The sequence below is a fragment of the Lactuca sativa genome, chromosome 9, assembly GCF_002870075.4.
Source record: "Lactuca sativa cultivar Salinas chromosome 9, Lsat_Salinas_v11, whole genome shotgun sequence".
NCBI lineage: Eukaryota > Viridiplantae > Streptophyta > Magnoliopsida > Asterales > Asteraceae > Lactuca > Lactuca sativa.
Genome location: NC_056631.2, coordinates 218,008,263 through 218,026,178, shown reverse-complemented (window position 1 = coordinate 218,026,178; position 17,916 = coordinate 218,008,263). Strand labels below are relative to the sequence as shown.

Genomic DNA, 17,916 nt, shown 5'->3' with positions numbered 1-17,916 from the left:
TTCACGTCATCTAGTCCGGGATCGATCACATCCCAAACGCCATGAATCCCGAGTAGCACCTCCATGCGCATCCTCCAAATTGTGTAATTCGTTGATGTCAAAGTCGGACATTGGAACGTGAACGACGTGTGTTCCTTAGCCAGTGGTTGTGACGATTCTCCTCCGGACATCTTGGTTCAATTTTTGATTCCTCCACACAAATAAAAAATGATTTATTTTTATTAATATTTCTCAAATGAATTGAATTAAAGCCAATATCGCTTAGCAAATCAAATGAATGAATTGAAGTTCTATATCAAATGGCCCAAAATAGATAATAAAAGGTCAACATGCAATCTGGGTTTCTGCTTTGTGCAAGGCCCAAATCAAAGAAACAAAAAAAAAAAAAAACACGCTTATTATTTTGTTTTTAGGGTAAAACACGTTCACCAATCAGCCGTAGGTTCAAGAACTGTTGTCGCAGGTTTCTATGCGTTCGTGATGTTTCTTGCCTTTCAGATTCTCCACACGAGAAAACTGGAACAGCAGCGAATCACACGAGAACTCTGAGCAATTTCACCACACGAGAGCTTCAAGCAATCGCTGATTTCATCAACACAGAAATCTTCGATTTCGTCACTATAGATGCGAACAGCTGAGGAGAATAGATGGCAGGAAAGTTGTCTCTTCGGTCTCCAGCCGAATAGAAAGACAGAAAAACTTGCTGACTGTTTCGATTTTGATTTCTATTTAGTGATAGAACTTCTGCTGTCGCGACTCTACCTTCTGTCACAAGGCTTATTTCACTTGCTGCACAGGTTCTCTTCACAGATTCTTTACACTCCCAAATTCACTGGCCCTGATACCAATTAAAGGTAAACAGAAAGCTGTTACTGTATAAACTCGCAGGTTTGTTTATTGAAGAAATATCACTCAAAAACTTCAATCGATCATTATTGATTACAGGAACCTATTAACTATATATACTAAACAAAACTAATTAGTATATAATTAGGATTCCTAAACAAATTAGTATTTCCTTATAAATAAGGAGTCTGGAACTTAGACAGCAGTCTTAAGTAATTGTGATCTGGACCAAACATGCATAACTTGTCACATTGGACTCACATATTCACCAACAAACAATAGAAGGGTGATTTTTAACCAAATATATTGTTTATTATCTTTCAATCATCTCAAGAACGCAATATTTTTCCTCATAAGTTATCCCATTCGATTAAAAACGATACAAATATATTGGATTATATAAAAGGTATCTTTTTTTGTTTGTTTAAAAGGGTAATCAAGGAAAAGAGAAGCAGCCAGGCTAGAAGCATGTTGCACTATTCTTGGAGTGAAATTGAACAATATATAGACGACAAAGAGCATATATAGACGACAAAGAGGATGATACTTGAACATGAAGAAGATGAATAATAACCCTTATCCAAAGGGTAACCAGGTTACCCCTTCACTTTGCCAATAAGGATGTTTTTTAACGTACAAAAATTAAGTTCCCTAGACTACAAACAAAAACATTAGGGACGTTTTAAAACAGATGCAAAAGATGTAGAGCTAAAATGACATTAACCCAACAAAAAATTAATACTATATACTCAAAATTTAAATATCCAACCAAAATAAATGGACAATTAAGGTCATATAAACTACTTTATACACATAGAACTCGATGAATGAACAGTAGGTGTGAGGCCATGACATAAAAAGTCACTTAAAAAAACATAGTAAAAAAATACAATAAAAAATACAAAAACGAATAAAAACGGAAGGCTAAGAGAGATTCACAAAAGATGACAATATGAACCTTTTCCAAGGCAATCTCAAAAGTCAAACATATTTAAGGAAAGTGGCAATCTCAAAAGTCAAACCTTTTCCAAGGCAATCTCAAATGAACCATTTCCAGACGTGGCTTGGCCAAAGTGATCACAAATCATTTTTGTGCCGCATGATGTGGCAAGTACTAGGCTACGATGTGGCGTCATCTTAAGGCAATACCCTAATTTTTCGAGCTTTAGGCCATATTTAAGGAAAATGGGAGCTAAGTTGTGCATGCCCTCAACTTCCAACACCTTCCTTTCTAACCCTGATCAGATCTAGCCTCCATTATTGAGTCTTTGAGGTTCTTGTTGGTGTTTTTGGCATCTTGAAGAAGAAGGAAGATCCCTTGGCACATAGATTTGACTTTCAAGCCTCACCATCATTCTCTAACACATTTATGGACCATTGTAAGTGTCCAAGATCCAAGCTTTATGTCGCATGCTTCTAGATCTAGGTTCCTTGTCCCTTTTTCTCCATGTTGTGGAAGTTTGAGGAATGGATTCCATAAAGTTGGCAACTTTATGGATCATTGAGGTCCTTTTTGGGGTTATATGTTCCAGATCTAGAGTCTTATGGGGTATTTGGTCTCATACAGAAGCTTGAGTTCATTTCTTCCATATTTTATCCTAGTTTGTAAGAGACATGCATGTCTATAAAGCAATGGTTTTATAATGATTTGGGCGTAGGAAATCCTTGTGGAAGTTATGGACTTATGTCTTTGGTGATTAAGTGCTTAATAGATTAGTTCATGCCTTAAGTTGTCATTTAGGATCTAGGTTTAGAGATCTTGTCTTATTGGCATGTATTAATGAATAAAGTTGGAAACTTTATCCATCAAGACCTTGGGAAGGACTAGATATGAGCTTTGGAACTCTTAGAGTGGAAGGAAAACGAATTTAGTCATTAAGTTGTTACGACCCAATTTCAACGACGTGGCGACCGGGGGATGCTCAACTATTTTGTCGTTATTTTGCCATGATGTGGCCAATAAGAGGCCATGACGTGGAGACTCACTGAAGTTGACTTTAACCGTTGCCTTTTTTACTTTGTTACCTTTTGGCCATTTGGCTAGTTTTAGAAGGTGAACTAAGGGTTTACATTGTATGGTTTATTAGGGGTATATAACACTCGATTTATTAACTATGAGAGCTATTAGTTGTTGATTACGTCTGCAAGACGAGTCTTCTCACTATACTATGTAGGTTGCTAGATTGTCTTTATAACTCTTGCATGAAAGACTATGGTTGGATCATATCACCTGTATGAAAGGCTGTGGTTGGACCACAACACTTTTATTAAAGACTTTGGTTGAATCACAACACTTATATGAAATACTATGGTTGGATCACATCACTTGTTTGTCTTTGTGACTTGCATGGAAGACCATGGTTGGATCATGGCAGAAAGGCTACGATTGGGTTATAATCTAGAAGTGACTGTAAGACTATGGTTGGATCATGGCATTCACATAGGGTTGAAATACACTGTTAGGGTTGGGCCTACTGATATGCATGATATGTGGTATTTTAGGGAACCCACTAAGTTGTGTGCTTACAGTTTTGTGGTTTAAACCGTCCCCTACAATTAACATTAAGCATCTTGCTCCTCTAGTTCTTGATCTGGAGTAGATGAATTATGCATATGGAGAGTATTATTCGAAGTTCATTGCATTGGTTATCGGGTCGATGATCACCTCTAGCCTCCTTTCGGACAAGTCACATCATCTACAGATAAAGAGAAGGACAAGCTGCAAGTTGAATCAGCAACAACCAAAGCTGCATGGTTTTGCATGGATGAAACCGTAAGGTCTTGGTTATAAGGTACTCTCTCCATCCCTCTCTTGAATATGATCTTCAAGAAACAGGCTACAACATTTGAAGTCTGGCAGTGTCTTGGAAAGGTGTTTCGTGACAACAAAAAATCAAAGATCATTCAAATCGACAAAGAACTTCGTAGTATCTCAATTAGTTATAGATATGTAACGAAATTGCAATAAAATTAAATCCCTTACTGGTCATCTTGAATACATGGATGGAAAAGTATCAGAAATCAATATAGTTTCATACATGATAAATGGGCTCACTTCTAAATGCAGTCACATAGGAACGACTTTTCATAACCGGGATTCATTAATGTTAGTCCTCGAGGAACGGGAGATGCTCCAAGATGAACGAAAAGAGGCATCCCTTTCACACATTGAACATGCCTCCTCCCAAACAATTCTCATTGTCATGAATCCAAACAACAGTTCTCATGGAGGATTCCATGGAGGTCTTGGTGGACGGAATTTTCAAGGAAACTGATGTGGTGGAAGTAATGGTCATTGCAAAAACTATCATGGAGGAAACATTCTTTTAATCGAGGGCAGAAACAACAACGTATAGGAGGAGGTACATGGGATTATGGTTGGTTTTAAGTGTAATAGCCTAACCATGCGATGCAACATGATAGACTACTTCCAAGTCCAATTCTTGCTTCTTTTCAGTCCAACAACACTAGAATTGGGCCCAAACAATAGCAAACCCAACAACAATCAACCCAACAACATCAGTTTTTTAGTAGTCCTTCACAACCTTCTAGCCAATTTCCAATGCAGCAAGCCTATCACTCGGCATACCTGGCTCAACAACAGAGTAATGAGGCCACTATCTTACCTCAGATGTTCAATAGCATGACATTAAATGAATCATGTCATGTTGATTGGTACATGGATACCAGATCCATATTGCACTTCCATGTCAATGTAGGTACACTCAAGTCCATATCTGATAAAAATAGTAATTTTTGTTAATCAGTTTTAGTTGGGAATGGATCATTAATGTTTGTGACTAAAATAGGACACACCACCCTTGTTCTCTCTAACCCTTATCGTACTTTAATTCTTAAAATTCCATGATTACTCCCAATATTATTAAAACTCTTTTATTTATTCTTCACTTTGTTCATGAAAATACTTATGCCATTGACTTTGACCCTTTTGGATTTTTTGTGAAGTATTACCGAACCAAACAAATCCTCATGTGAGGTGACAACACTGATGATCTCTATCATGTCAAGACATTGACCCCTTAAGCTCGCATTTCCATTATTCCATCTATTTGGCACCAACGTCTTGGGCACCCAGGACACTAAGTTTTTAGACAACTTTTTAACAATTGTTTTATTTCATGTTCTCCAAATAAAGACTCTAGTTTATGCCATGCTTGTCAAAAGGGTAAACATATAAGGTTTCCCTTTAACTCTTCAAATTCTGTTTCTCCATTTCCTTTTGAACTTGTTCATTTTGATGTTTGAACTTCTCCTATTGAGAGCACTAGTGGTATTAAATATTATGTTTTATTCCTTGATAATTTGACTATGTTTGGGTATATCCATTGTGTGCTAAATCTGATGTGTTTGATAAATTTATGATTTTTTGTGCATTTTGTTAAAAAGCAATTTCAAACCGATATTAAATCTTTTTAGTGTGATAATGGGGGTGAATACAATAATAGTAAATATCACCAATTGTTTGATCAAAATTGCATTATCATGCATTTTTTCTTATCCTTATAACTCTCAGCAAAACGGAAAATCCGAACGTATGATTCACACTCTAAACAATGGTATTCGTGCTCTTATTTTCCATGCTAGTCTTCCTCCCACCTATTAGGTTAAACCTTTCCATATGTCTGCTCATCTTATAAATATACTTCCATCCACCACTTTAAATCATGACACACCTTATCATAGATTATTAAAAACTCAACCAACCTATGATCATTTATGTGTTCGTGGATGACTTTGTTTCCCTAACATTGTGACTCCTCACAAATTGCCACCTCGCTCTAATCCATGTATGTTTCTTGGTTATCACTCTAATCATAAAGGATACAAGTGTCTAAGTCTTGACACAAATGAAATTATTATTTCCCGACATATGATGTTTAATGAAACAATCTTTCCTTTTGGTTCTATGACTCTAAATGTTACCCCCTCTTACATATTTCTTGATCATGTTGATCTCACCACTCCTCTCTCATATAATAATACTTTCGACTTACCTATTGATGGTGGGTCTCCTCTCAAGACTCCATCTCATTTCGTTGATCCTACTTGTCCATTCACAAACTCTCCTAACACCTCATCACATTAGCTCAGTCACATTGAGTCGTCCACCTCTAAGCCCAATAGGCCCATCTGTGTCTACTAGTCCTAAATCAAACCCACCTCGTCTTCCTTTGAGGTCTCTCCTGACTTGTCTTTCGATGCCAAATCCAACCTGTCTCATCATCCCATGATTACTCGATCCAAAATGGATATCATTAAGCCCATTAGAAAACTCAATCTTTACATTGACTCTACCTCTCATGTCCCTAAAAATTATTTGCAGGCTTTTAATGATCCTAACTGGCTTAAAGCAATGCGAAAAGGATATACTGCTCTTATCACATACAAAACTTGGGTTCTTGTACTAAGACCTCCCATTGTTAACATTATTAATTGTATTTGGTTGTTTAAGAAGAAATTAAATGAATATGGCTTTTTCTTTAGTTATAAAGCTCTTTTTATTGCTGATGGACGAAGTCAGATACCTAGCATTGATTGTGACGAGACTTTAAGTTTGGTAGTTAAACTGGCCAATATACGCACGATTTTAAGGATTACTATCACGCACTGGTGGCCCATACGCAAATTAGATGTGAAGAATGATTTTTCTTCATGGTTAGCTACAGGAAATCTTCTATATGCAGTTGCCTAAAGGTTTTCGGAATCCCTCTAGACCTCATCATGTTTTCTTGTTGTAGAAGTCTATGTATGGTCTTAAGCAAGCTCCTCGGGCAGGGGCGAAACTAAAAATTTTCATTAGGGATAGCACACAATTTTCAACAGTATATGCATACAATGTATCTGATACACCTATAAAAGTTTTAGCAGGAATGAGACAATTTGGTCAATTTTCATCTTAGACCAACCACAAATTGTCTAGGCTATGGATTTTAATCAAAATTTGGTAGTTTAAGAGACGGTTTTATCACTTTATGCTCTCCATTTTAAGCATGAATCTGCAAGCAATAACTTCAACACTATGCCTTAAATAATACGGAGTTTAAAAAAGGAGTTGCATGTGGTTTTGTCACTTTATATTATCCACTTTAAATATCACCTTACAGTTGTTTGCAGCTAAACTTGTAAGGTTGTAACAAGATTTACAATTTATAGTTTACATGCCAAAGGCTTATATAAGTTTAACATTATTATATAATATGGCTTATTTTGGGCGAAATTTGAATCCCAAAACCCATGAGATAACTTGAATTGAAGCAAAAGTAACAAAAAAATTGACTCGAAAATCAAATCAAGTTAATGGAAGATGGCAGTGATAACATTAAACAAGTAGAACCCGATCATTACTTTGAATTCTATAATAAGCAACTAAAACCCACATAAATGTAGGGAAATTAGAACATAACTATAATCAAATTAGAAATCAAATTCAAGAATAGACAACTGGTTAGACTATCAAAGATACCTCCAAAATGGTAGCTTTCATTAATAAGTTGAAGAACACCTAAATATACCTTGAAATCACTTGGGAGAGTAATAGGTAATTATTCAACTCCTTGAACATTCAATCATACAACCAATTTTTGCCATAAAATATTTCAAATTCTTCTATTTTGTATGGATTTGGTATCAAAGTGGTGCATTGTGTCATCATGAGGTTTGATTTTTGATTACTGGAAACTCAATTTTGAATACTAGATCAACAATTATAGAAGCAACGGTTTTCAAGAAGGCAGGAGCAATAGCCAACTACAAAATTGTTTCGATTACTAGTAATCTCAAATTGTTTTTGAGGAATACATCTGGACGTAATGCTTCAAGTAACCCATCGTGTAATCAGTATTTAGGTTTCCATGAACCCGTATTTCTTATTCAACTTCATCAATGTTTGGATATCCGAGAACTTCTGTGAGTAGCATTTCATCTGTCTCAGCACCTCTATACCATCAAAACAATTTTATACTTCTCGGACAAACATGAGGGGTATCACGGGCTACCCCTGGCTGCTACTGGTTGGTTCTGCCCTTGTCCTCAAGCATGGATTTAGTAGTTTTCCATGTTTATATCTCATATTAGATTTGTTCATGTGACAACCCGAAATTTATTCTGTTACGGCATCCCATTTCCGTTAATAGAATACCTTATTTTAATATTGTTAACATTTGGGTTAGAAAAATCAACTAATAATTTATTTTATTTTAGTATCGTAATGAAATAAATAAAAACACGTGTATTACCCTCAAATTTATTTCGGAAAAATTTTTAGTTACAACTAAGCCGGGTTACGACCATTTAATCGGGTAAAAATTTAAATTTCATTTAACGTCGGTATGGGGTGGATCCCCACCTGGCCACCAACTCAAGCCTTATATAAGGGTTGAGTGGTCACCAACTTAGACTTTTTACCACTCTAGTCACTATCTCTCTCTACTCTCTCTCTCTCTCTCTCTTCAAGTCCTGGTTTTTCCAAAAATTTGCAAGTTTCTGCTTCCAAACCGTAAGTTCTCTTACCCTAGGTTGTTCTAAAGCTCATTACATGTCAATATAGCTTGAAAATCATCCATGGAGGCCAAGAACAAGGAGTTTACGGCCCAAGAACCCTCTTAGGCCGTAAACCCCTAAAAGTGTGTCAAAAATGCCCCAAATCCCTTCCTTAGGCTTAGAGGCTAACTTGGATCTTACGCTTGAAGTGTTTTAGACATTGAACATTATGTTTGGGGGCTTGGAAGAGGGTTTACGACCCAAGAACATTCTTAGGTCGTAAACTTCCTCAAATGATGCAAAATGAGCCTAAACCTCTTATTTAGCATTGGCCCTTCACTTAGAAACTTGCATAAATGAACTAAGGACCCCAAATCACTAAATGGATGGAGTACGTAAACTCATGTGTTTACGGTATTAAACTCCCAAGAACTATTCAAGAACCGTAAACACCCCAAAAAGGGTGTTTTGATGACCCAACTCCCTATCTAGCATGATTTATGGACTAGGAACTTGCTTGGATGATCTAGGAACCCCAAAATTCGAAGTGGATGGACAAAACATGAGTTTACTGCCGTAAACTCATGGGTTTACGGTAGTAAACTCCCTAAAAAGGCTCTAAGGACCGTAAACTCCAATAAGTGGGCAATTTATGCCCTAACCACTTCCTAAACCTTTGAAATCAATCCTAGAACCTTCCTTAGTGAGGCATGAAGCTAAAAAGCACACAAATACACCTCTTCCATGAGTTTACGGCCGTAAACTCATGGGGGGAAAGGGTCCCTCAACCGTAAACTCACCTAAGGTGAGTATTTGAGGAGTAAACTCCATAGTGAGGTCATAAGCTCCTTAGATGCAACCCTTGGGCACTCCTAGCACTTAAAACAAAGTGTTTTCATGCATTAGGGTGTAATTACTTACTTATTTAATGAATAAATACAAGTTGAATCCATCAATTTATAGTATCAATCACATGTGATTTGTAACTTACAATCAAAAGGGGATTTCTATACTTTTAATTGTTTTGCCTTCAAAGAACTGTTTTCATTAATTATCAAACTCATTTTTATGTAGATTGCTACAAAAATTATTTTCAAACTCTTTTAAACTTCTTATGTTTCTAAAAATATATCCACACCAATATAATTATATAAGTAAGACTTGAAGGATTTAGGACTGATAGCTAGCCTTATTACCTGTTCTTGTTTGATTGGGGTCTTGGGGTATATTGTTATCTGTCCGACTGTCGTTGAATTCTTAGTTATATATTGTATGTATTTGTGTTGGATATGAATACCTCTGTTTATTTCACTATTTAAGAATATCCAAGAACGACTACAACATGCCAGTTAACTATAAAAGGTATAGTTAAGGCCTTCCACTCCTCACTACCATTACTATGATACTTACCACGGTTAGTGATATCACGAGTCGCTACATATTATATACTATACAAGAATAATACTATATGCTATATCAGAAGAATACTAAATACATTATACCGAGAAGCACACTATGCACTAATACCAGAGAACATACTAAAACAGAATGTGAGGCACTATCTTTATATACGACACTTGACTGCGCCTTCATCGTGTAACCTTAGTCTTCTGGAGGGAGAGCGGGGTCTACGTGTATAGATCTATATCGGGCGGATACATAGACATCCCGACTGCTAGCTACAGTCCGAGCCGACTAGGCCCAGGGATGATAACATGCTACCACACTACATATGACTTGGAGGGTCATGATTACATTCAATCGCCTATCTGCATGGTTACACACGTATTTTACATTCGGAACCCTAATCTAACAAATTACAAATTAAAGGTAAAGTAGACTCCCCGATGGTGTATTAAATACATATCGCTAATTAGAGTCTGCTGTTAGTTACCATCCAGTCGGCAGTCATACTATTAAAAATAATACATTATTTTCCCATTTACTTTGGTTAAATGGAGTTCAAATTAGTTGTTTATAATTATGAACCCAATCGGGAAAACTTTTACACACTCAGATGGACCAAACTTACAAATAACCAAGTCTTGGCTAAAAGGCTACTTTTATTAGAAAATATGGGATTTTCTAGAGATTCACACTAATTTCAAACTTAATAATAACTTTCATGTTATACGATTGTAAACATATTTATACAAGCAATGACACTAAATTCTTATGAACTCACCAGCTTTATGTTGATACTCGTTTTCAAAATAACTTGTATTCTCAGGCTGACAATAGACAGGTACAGATGCAGTTTTTGAGAAGACGGAGCGCATACAAGGCTCATCTTTATTTTTTTTTTTTTTATACTTTTGGTGTCTAACAAACTGTACAGAACACACTTGTATTACAATTACTATATTTATGCAATGGATGTTGTTGCTTGTTTTTACTATTATGCATTGTTATGATACTGTACATGACATCATCCACCCCAGAACATATTCCGCCGTTCTTGCTTTTGGGGTGTGACAGATTGGTATCAAAGCATTGTTTATAGTGAATCAAGTATATCAACCCATAAAACATATACAAACTATAAACACTTCGGGACTAAAACACTCTGACCAAGAATATATACTTTTAAATACTAAAATATTTAAGTAAGTATATATATGCACATCCATTATTACAAAGGATCAGTATCATACTAGAACATAACAAAAGTATTAAGATTGTTGAACAGTACAATTGGGCTTAGAGACATATAGTTACATCTGGGTGGATGTAGCCTGATCAACTACATTTCCTTAGGAGTGACTAGCATGTGCCTAATAGTGATTGTGATGTTGCAACAAGTCTAAAAACTTACCACCAACACTACCACAAGAACGTCAGAACAAGAATACTATAGGAGTATTCTGCATTCCGTTAGCTACATATGTGATAACTAAAAAGGGTCATTACTAGTGGGACGATAATTGCTAAGTGGATACACCACAGTTACATGTGATTAGGGCGCTATAGGCTTAGAATCTGTGACCTTTGCTTCATTTCCTGTTCTTGTTTGATTGTGGACTTAGAGTTAGGGTCACTTATTCGAAGGTCTATCCTGCTTCGGTTACATGTAATTGGTATGCACTATGCAAGTATTGGGTCAACTAGTAACGATCATCTTATAAGTATCCTAGATTAGTACGTCTATTAACCTTTCTTACCCCATTCTCGCGTAGATAGCATGGCTGGCTTCCACCATCCCGGCGATCCATACTATCAAAATCAGGGCAATGGAGGATGGCTCGATGAAGAGTCGGAAGATGATCACCCGATCCCTTTGGATGATCACCATGCAGAAGGCTTTTCGGATAACTCCGACTCTGAGCCAGAAGTCAACAACCTGCCCCCAGTAGCTCCAAACCCTAACCCCCATCCGACATTTCAGGGTCCCACTCCCATGTGGGCAATAACCTTGAACCGATGGAGCGATGAACAGGGTCAGCCTTTACCTTTCAATGGAGACCGAAACTTCTACAACATAAGCGAGGGATGTTCAGCGGACCGAGTCTTGCCCATCATGGTCCAAAGGATTGCCAGGAACGTCGAACAAGGTCAAGTAGCTATTGACCGAGTTGTGGAAGTTGATGTCAACTCTAACCTTAACACTGTTCGTATCCGCCAACTGGAAGAAGCTATGGATAGGACGAGGAGGACCAATGAGGCTCTGCAGCAACAGCTAGCCGCATCCCGAGCCGAAGTCAGGGAACTCCGGGCGCGTCAAAGAGCACATGAAAGACATCTTCAAGAAGTTGTGCGCCAACTAGATGATCTTAGGGTTCGCCCAAGGGATACCCGTCGCTAGTAGAAGATGTCAGCTTATCCCTCTCTTTTGTTTAAGGAATAGTCTTTTCTTTTCTATGCTCGGTAGAGCACTTGTCTGTAAACATTCCTAACTTTGAAAGTACTTTACCTAGACTCTTAGACTGCCAACATTTTCCTTATGGTTTGATGTAATAACTACTGTTAGGTCACTTTTCACGAACTCATATTACATCATTAATACCAGTAATATTGGCAGTTACCTACTCTGTTGCTATGACTCTCTCTGATTTTTGGGCTATGTTGATTTAGTCCATGAAACGCTCTTATCATACTTGCAATAGACCCTTACTATTGTCATCATCTCTATGAACTTTCAGTAAAAGATGCCTCCTCGCAAGCGCCTGAACAGAGGCAGACCTGCGACTCAAACCCCACCTCCTCCTCCGTAGTTCGATCCAGTGCTGTTTCAAACAACTGTGACCGCAGCTGTGACGGCAACCATGGCCCAAATGAATTCTGGCGATGCTAGTGGAGCCGGAATGGGCACCAACTCCACACATGGTGAAATTCCCTCACGTACACAGGGGTGTACTTATAAGGATTTCATGAACTGTAAACTAACATTTTTTAATGGGACCGGAGGAATCCTTGCTCTATCCCAATGGATCGAAAGGACCGAAGCCGTTTTCAAAATGTGCTCATGCCCCGAAGAAAGCAAAATAAAGTTCGTTGTTGCCACTTTCACTGAAAGGGCCCTGACGTGGTGGAATGGCCATGGGCTGGGACACACTAAAGGACCTACTGAGAAGGGAGTACTGCCCTAGAGGTGAGGTTCAGAAGCTTGAGGAGGAACTCTGGAACCTCAAGATGAAGGGAACCGACATAGTGGCTTATACGGCCAGGTTCTGCGACCTGGTAGCTATGTGCCCTAACATGATCCCCTTTGAAAGCAAGAAAATTGAATGGTACATTTGGGGTTTAGTGCCCCCGTATCGAGGAAACGTTATATCTTCAAATCCGGCAACCTTTGACAGCGCCAAGGAATTGGCCCACAGGTTGATCGATCATGAGACTCCTTCCACTCCAACGACAACAACAACAACCGCCACTGCACATCCCAAGACATCCGACAACAAGAGGAAGCGGTGGGACAAAAAGAAGGATAAGAAAGCTCAATCCTCTTCCAAAAACCAATAGATAGTGGTTGTCCATGCTGCCACTACTCTTGCTACCCCTGTACCAACAAAAACCTATGTTGGAAACCTGCCCAAGTGCCCAAAGTTCCCTTTTCATCATAACGGCCTCTGCCGTGAAATGCACTGCACTAATTGTGACCGGAAGGGCCATACCGCCCGGTTTTGCAGATCTCAGCCCAAACCTATTTCTCAGGTCTCTGGTTCGGGAGTCAGCCAGGCCTGTTATGGCTGTGGTGAAGTGGGGCATTTCATGAAAAACTGCCCAAAAGCTGGAAGTACAGGAGGAACGGGGAAACTACTTTCCATTGGCCACAATGAAGCAGTAGCAGACCCCACAGTAGTCACGGGTACGTTCCTTCTCAACAACTTTTATGCTTGTGTCTTATTCGATAGTGGTGCAGAAAGAAGCTTCATAAACCAAAACTTTAAACACTTACTTAAGCAATCCCCACAACCACTAAAAGAAACATTCGTCGTAGAAATGGCTAACGGAAATACAGAGAGCTCTAACGAAATCTACATAGGTTGCACCCTCACGCTAGATTATCATTCCTTCCCAATCGACCTCATACCAGTTTCGATGTCACTGTGGGCATGGACTGGTTGAGTCCCCATTATATGATATCCTGTGCTTCGACAAAGCAATCCATTTAAATCTATCGAATAACGAAACTCTGTTAATCTATGGAGACAAACCCAGTACGAGCCTTCGCATCATCTCGAGTATTCAAGCCCAGAAGTACTTGCGTAAGGAATATCGCGCATTCCTTGCACACGTTGCGACACAAGTCAGAAAACGAAAGATCTAAAAGATTTCCCCGTCGTATGCGATTTCCCCGACGTTTTTCCAGAGGAGCTCCCAGGTTTACCTACTAAACTTCAGGTTGAGTTCAGAATCGACCTAACCCCAGGGGCTACCCCCGTAGCTAAATCGCCTTATCGTCTAGCGCCTGCGGAGATGCAAGAACTGTCCAATCAACTTAACGAGCTGCTCAACAAGGGCTTTATAAGACCAAGCTTCTCACCCTGGGGAGCTCCGGTCTTGTTCGTGAAGAAGGACAGATCGTTCCGTATGTGCATAGATTATAGGGAGCTCAACAAACTCACAGTCAAAAATCGCTACCATCTTCCCCGTATAGACGACCTATTCGACCAACTGCAAGGGGCAAGTTACTTTTCCAAGATTGATCCTAGGTCCGGGTACCACCAGTTACGAGTGTTTGAGGAGGATGTTCCGAAAACAGCCTTCCGAACTCGTTACGGACACTACGAGTTCGTAGTGATGCCCTTCAGACTGACTAACGCACCCGCAATATTCATGGACTTGATGAATAGGGTGTGTCGTCCTTACTTAGATCAGTTCATCATCATCTTTATTGATGACATACTTGTCTACTCTCGGAGTGAGGCAGAACATAGCGATCATCTACGACGAGTCCTAGAAACCCTACGATCGGAGAAGTTATACGCAAAGTTCTCTAAGTGCGAATTTTGGATCCGAAGAGTCGAATTCTTAGGACACGTGGTTAGTGAGGAAGGAATCCACGTGCACCCATCCAAGATTAAAGCTATCGAGAACTGGTCAGCACCGAGGACGCCTACATAAATTCATCAATTTCTCATATTAGATTTGTTCATGTGACAACCCGAAATTTATTCTGTTACGGCATCCCATTTCCGTTAATAGAATACCTTATTTTAATATTGTTAACATTTGGGTTAGAAAAATCAACTAATAATTTATTTTATTTTAGTATCGTAATGAAATAAATAAAAACACGTGTATTACCCTCAAATTTATTTCGGAAAAATTTTTAGTTACAACTAAGCCGGGTTACGACCATTTAATCGGGTAAAAATTTAAATTTCATTTAACGTCGGTATGGGGTGGATCCCTACCTGGCCACCAACTCAAGCCTTATATAAGGGTTGAGTGGTCACCAACTTAGACTTTTTACCACTCTAGTCACTCTCTCTCTACTCTCTCTCTCTTCAAGTCCTGGTTTTTCCAAAAATCTGCAAGTTTATGCTTCCAAACCGTAAGTTCTCTTACCCTAGGTTGTTCTAAAGCTCATTACATGTCAATATATCTTGAAAATCATCCATGGAGGCCAAGAACAAGGAGTTTACGGCCCAAGAACCCTCTTAGGCCGTAAACCCCTAAAAGTGTGCCAAAAATGCCCCAAATCCCTTCCTTAGGCTTAGAGGCTAACTTGGATCTTACCCTTGAAGTGTTTTAGACATTGAACATTATGTTTGGGGGCTTGGAAGAGGGTTTACGGCCCAAGAACATTCTTAGGCCGTAAACTCCCTCAAATGATGCAAAATGAGCCTAAACCTCTTATTTAGCCTTGGCCCTTCACTTAGAAACTTGCATCAATGAACTAAGGACCCCAAATCACTAAATAGATGGAGTAGCCATGAGTTTACTGTCATAAACTCATGTGTTTACGGTATTAAACTCCCAAGAACTATTCAAGAACCGTAAACACCCCAAAAAGGGTGTTTTGATGACCCAACTCCCTATCTAGCATGATTTATTGACTAGGAACTTGCTTGGATGATCTAGGAACCCCAAAATTTGAAGTGGATGGACAAACCATGAGTTTACTGTCGTAAACTCATGGGTTTACGGTAGTAAACTCCCCAAAAGGGTCCAAGGACCGTAAACTCCAATAAGTGGGCAATTTATGCCCTAACCACTTCCTAAACCTTCGAAATCAACCCTAGAACCTTCCTTAGTGAGGCATGAAGCTAAAAAGCACACAAATACACCTCTTCCATGAGTTTATGGCCGTAAACTCATGGGGGAAAGGGTCCCTCAATCGTAAACTCACCAAAGGTGAGTATTTGAGGTGTAAACTCCATAGTGAGGTCATATGCTCCTTAGATGCAACCATTGGCACTCCTAGCACTTAAAAAAAAGTGTTTTCATGCATTAGGGTGTAATTACTTACTTATTTAATGAATAAATAACTAATTAGACATCATTATGTGTCACTACCTGTTTATAGGATCAGTATGAGTGTTCAAATTCTCATTTGACACCTAGCATCCTACCCGGCATTTTCATCCGCTCAACTCACTGCAGGTGAGTTCATACCCCCTTAATTAACCTTTCAAATGTTTTTAAATGCTTTTAGGGGTGGGGGGGGGGGGGGGAATACAAGTTGAATCCATCAATTAATAGTATCAATCACATGTGATTTGTAACTTACCATCAAAAGGGGATTTCTATACTTTTAGCTGTTTTGCCTTCAAAGAACTGTTTTCATTAATTATCAAACTCATTTTTATGTAGATTGCTACAAAAATTATTTTCAAACTCTTTTAAACTTCTTATGTTTCTAAAAATATATCCACACCAATATAATTATATAAGTAAGACTTGAAGGATTTAGGACTGATAGCTTATTACCTGTTCTTTTTTGATTGGGGTCTTGGGGTATATTGTTATCTGTCCGACTGTCGTTGAATTCTTAGTTATATATTGTATGTATTTGTGTTGGATATGAATACCTCTGTTTATTTCAATATTTAAGAATATCCAAGAACGACTACAACATGCCAGTTAACTATAATAGGTATAGTTAAGGCCTTCCACTCCTCCCTACCATTACTATGATACTTTCCACGGTTAGTGATATCACGATTCGCTACATATTAAATACTATACAGGAATAATAGTATATGCTATAATAGAAGAATACTAAATACATTATACCGAGAAGCACATTATGCACTAATACCAGAGAACATACTAAAACAGAATGTGAGGCACTATCTCTATATACGACACTTGACTACGCCTTCATCGTGTAACCTTAGTCTCCTGGAGGGAGAGCGGGCTCTACGTGTATAGATCTATACCGGGAAGATACTCAGACATCCCGACTGCTAGCTACAGTCCGAGCCGACTAGGCACAGGGATGATAACATGCTACCACACTACATATGACTTGGAGGGTCATGATTACATTCAATCGCCTATCCGCATGGTTACACACATATTTTACATTCGGAACCCTAATCTAACAAATTACAAATTAAAGGTAAAGTAGACTCCCCGATGGTGTATTAAATACATATCGCTAATTAGAGTTTGCGGTTAGTTACCATCCAGTCGGCAGTAATACTGTTAAAAATAATACATTATTTTCCCATTTACTTTGGTTAAATGGATTTCAAATTAGATGTTTATAATTATGAACCCAATCGGGAAAAATTTTACACACTCAGATGGACCAAACTTACAAATAACCAAGTCTTGGCTAAAAGACTACTTTTATTAGAAAATATGGGATTTTCTAGAGATTCACACTAATTTCAAACTTAATAACAACTTTCATGTTATACGATTGTAAACATATTTATACAAGCAATGACACTAAATTCTTATGAACTCACCAGCTTTATGCTGATACTCGTTTTCAAAATAACTTGTATTCTCAGGTCGGCAATAGACAGGTACAGATGCAGTTTTTGAGAAGACGGAGCGCATACAAGACTCGTCTTTATTTTTTATTATACTTTTGGTGTCTAACAAACTGTACAGAACACGCTTGTATTACAATTACTATATTTATGCAATGGATGTTGTTGTTTGTTTTTA

General features: G+C 38.3%; 1 long non-coding RNA gene across 2 annotated transcripts; it reads left to right on the top strand.

Moving 5' to 3' along the window:
• The first annotated feature begins 403 nt into the window (after positions 1-403).
• On the top strand, positions 404-17,916 carry LOC122195794 (uncharacterized). 2 transcript variants are annotated; one of them, XR_008226875.1, is made up of 3 exons: positions 414-854; positions 1,278-1,441; positions 17,757-17,916. It is a non-coding gene; the product is annotated as an uncharacterized LOC122195794 (long non-coding RNA). The 2 variants fall into 2 exon arrangements; XR_006186541.2 differs by lacking the exon at positions 17,757-17,916 and having other exon boundaries at positions 404-854; positions 1,278-2,981.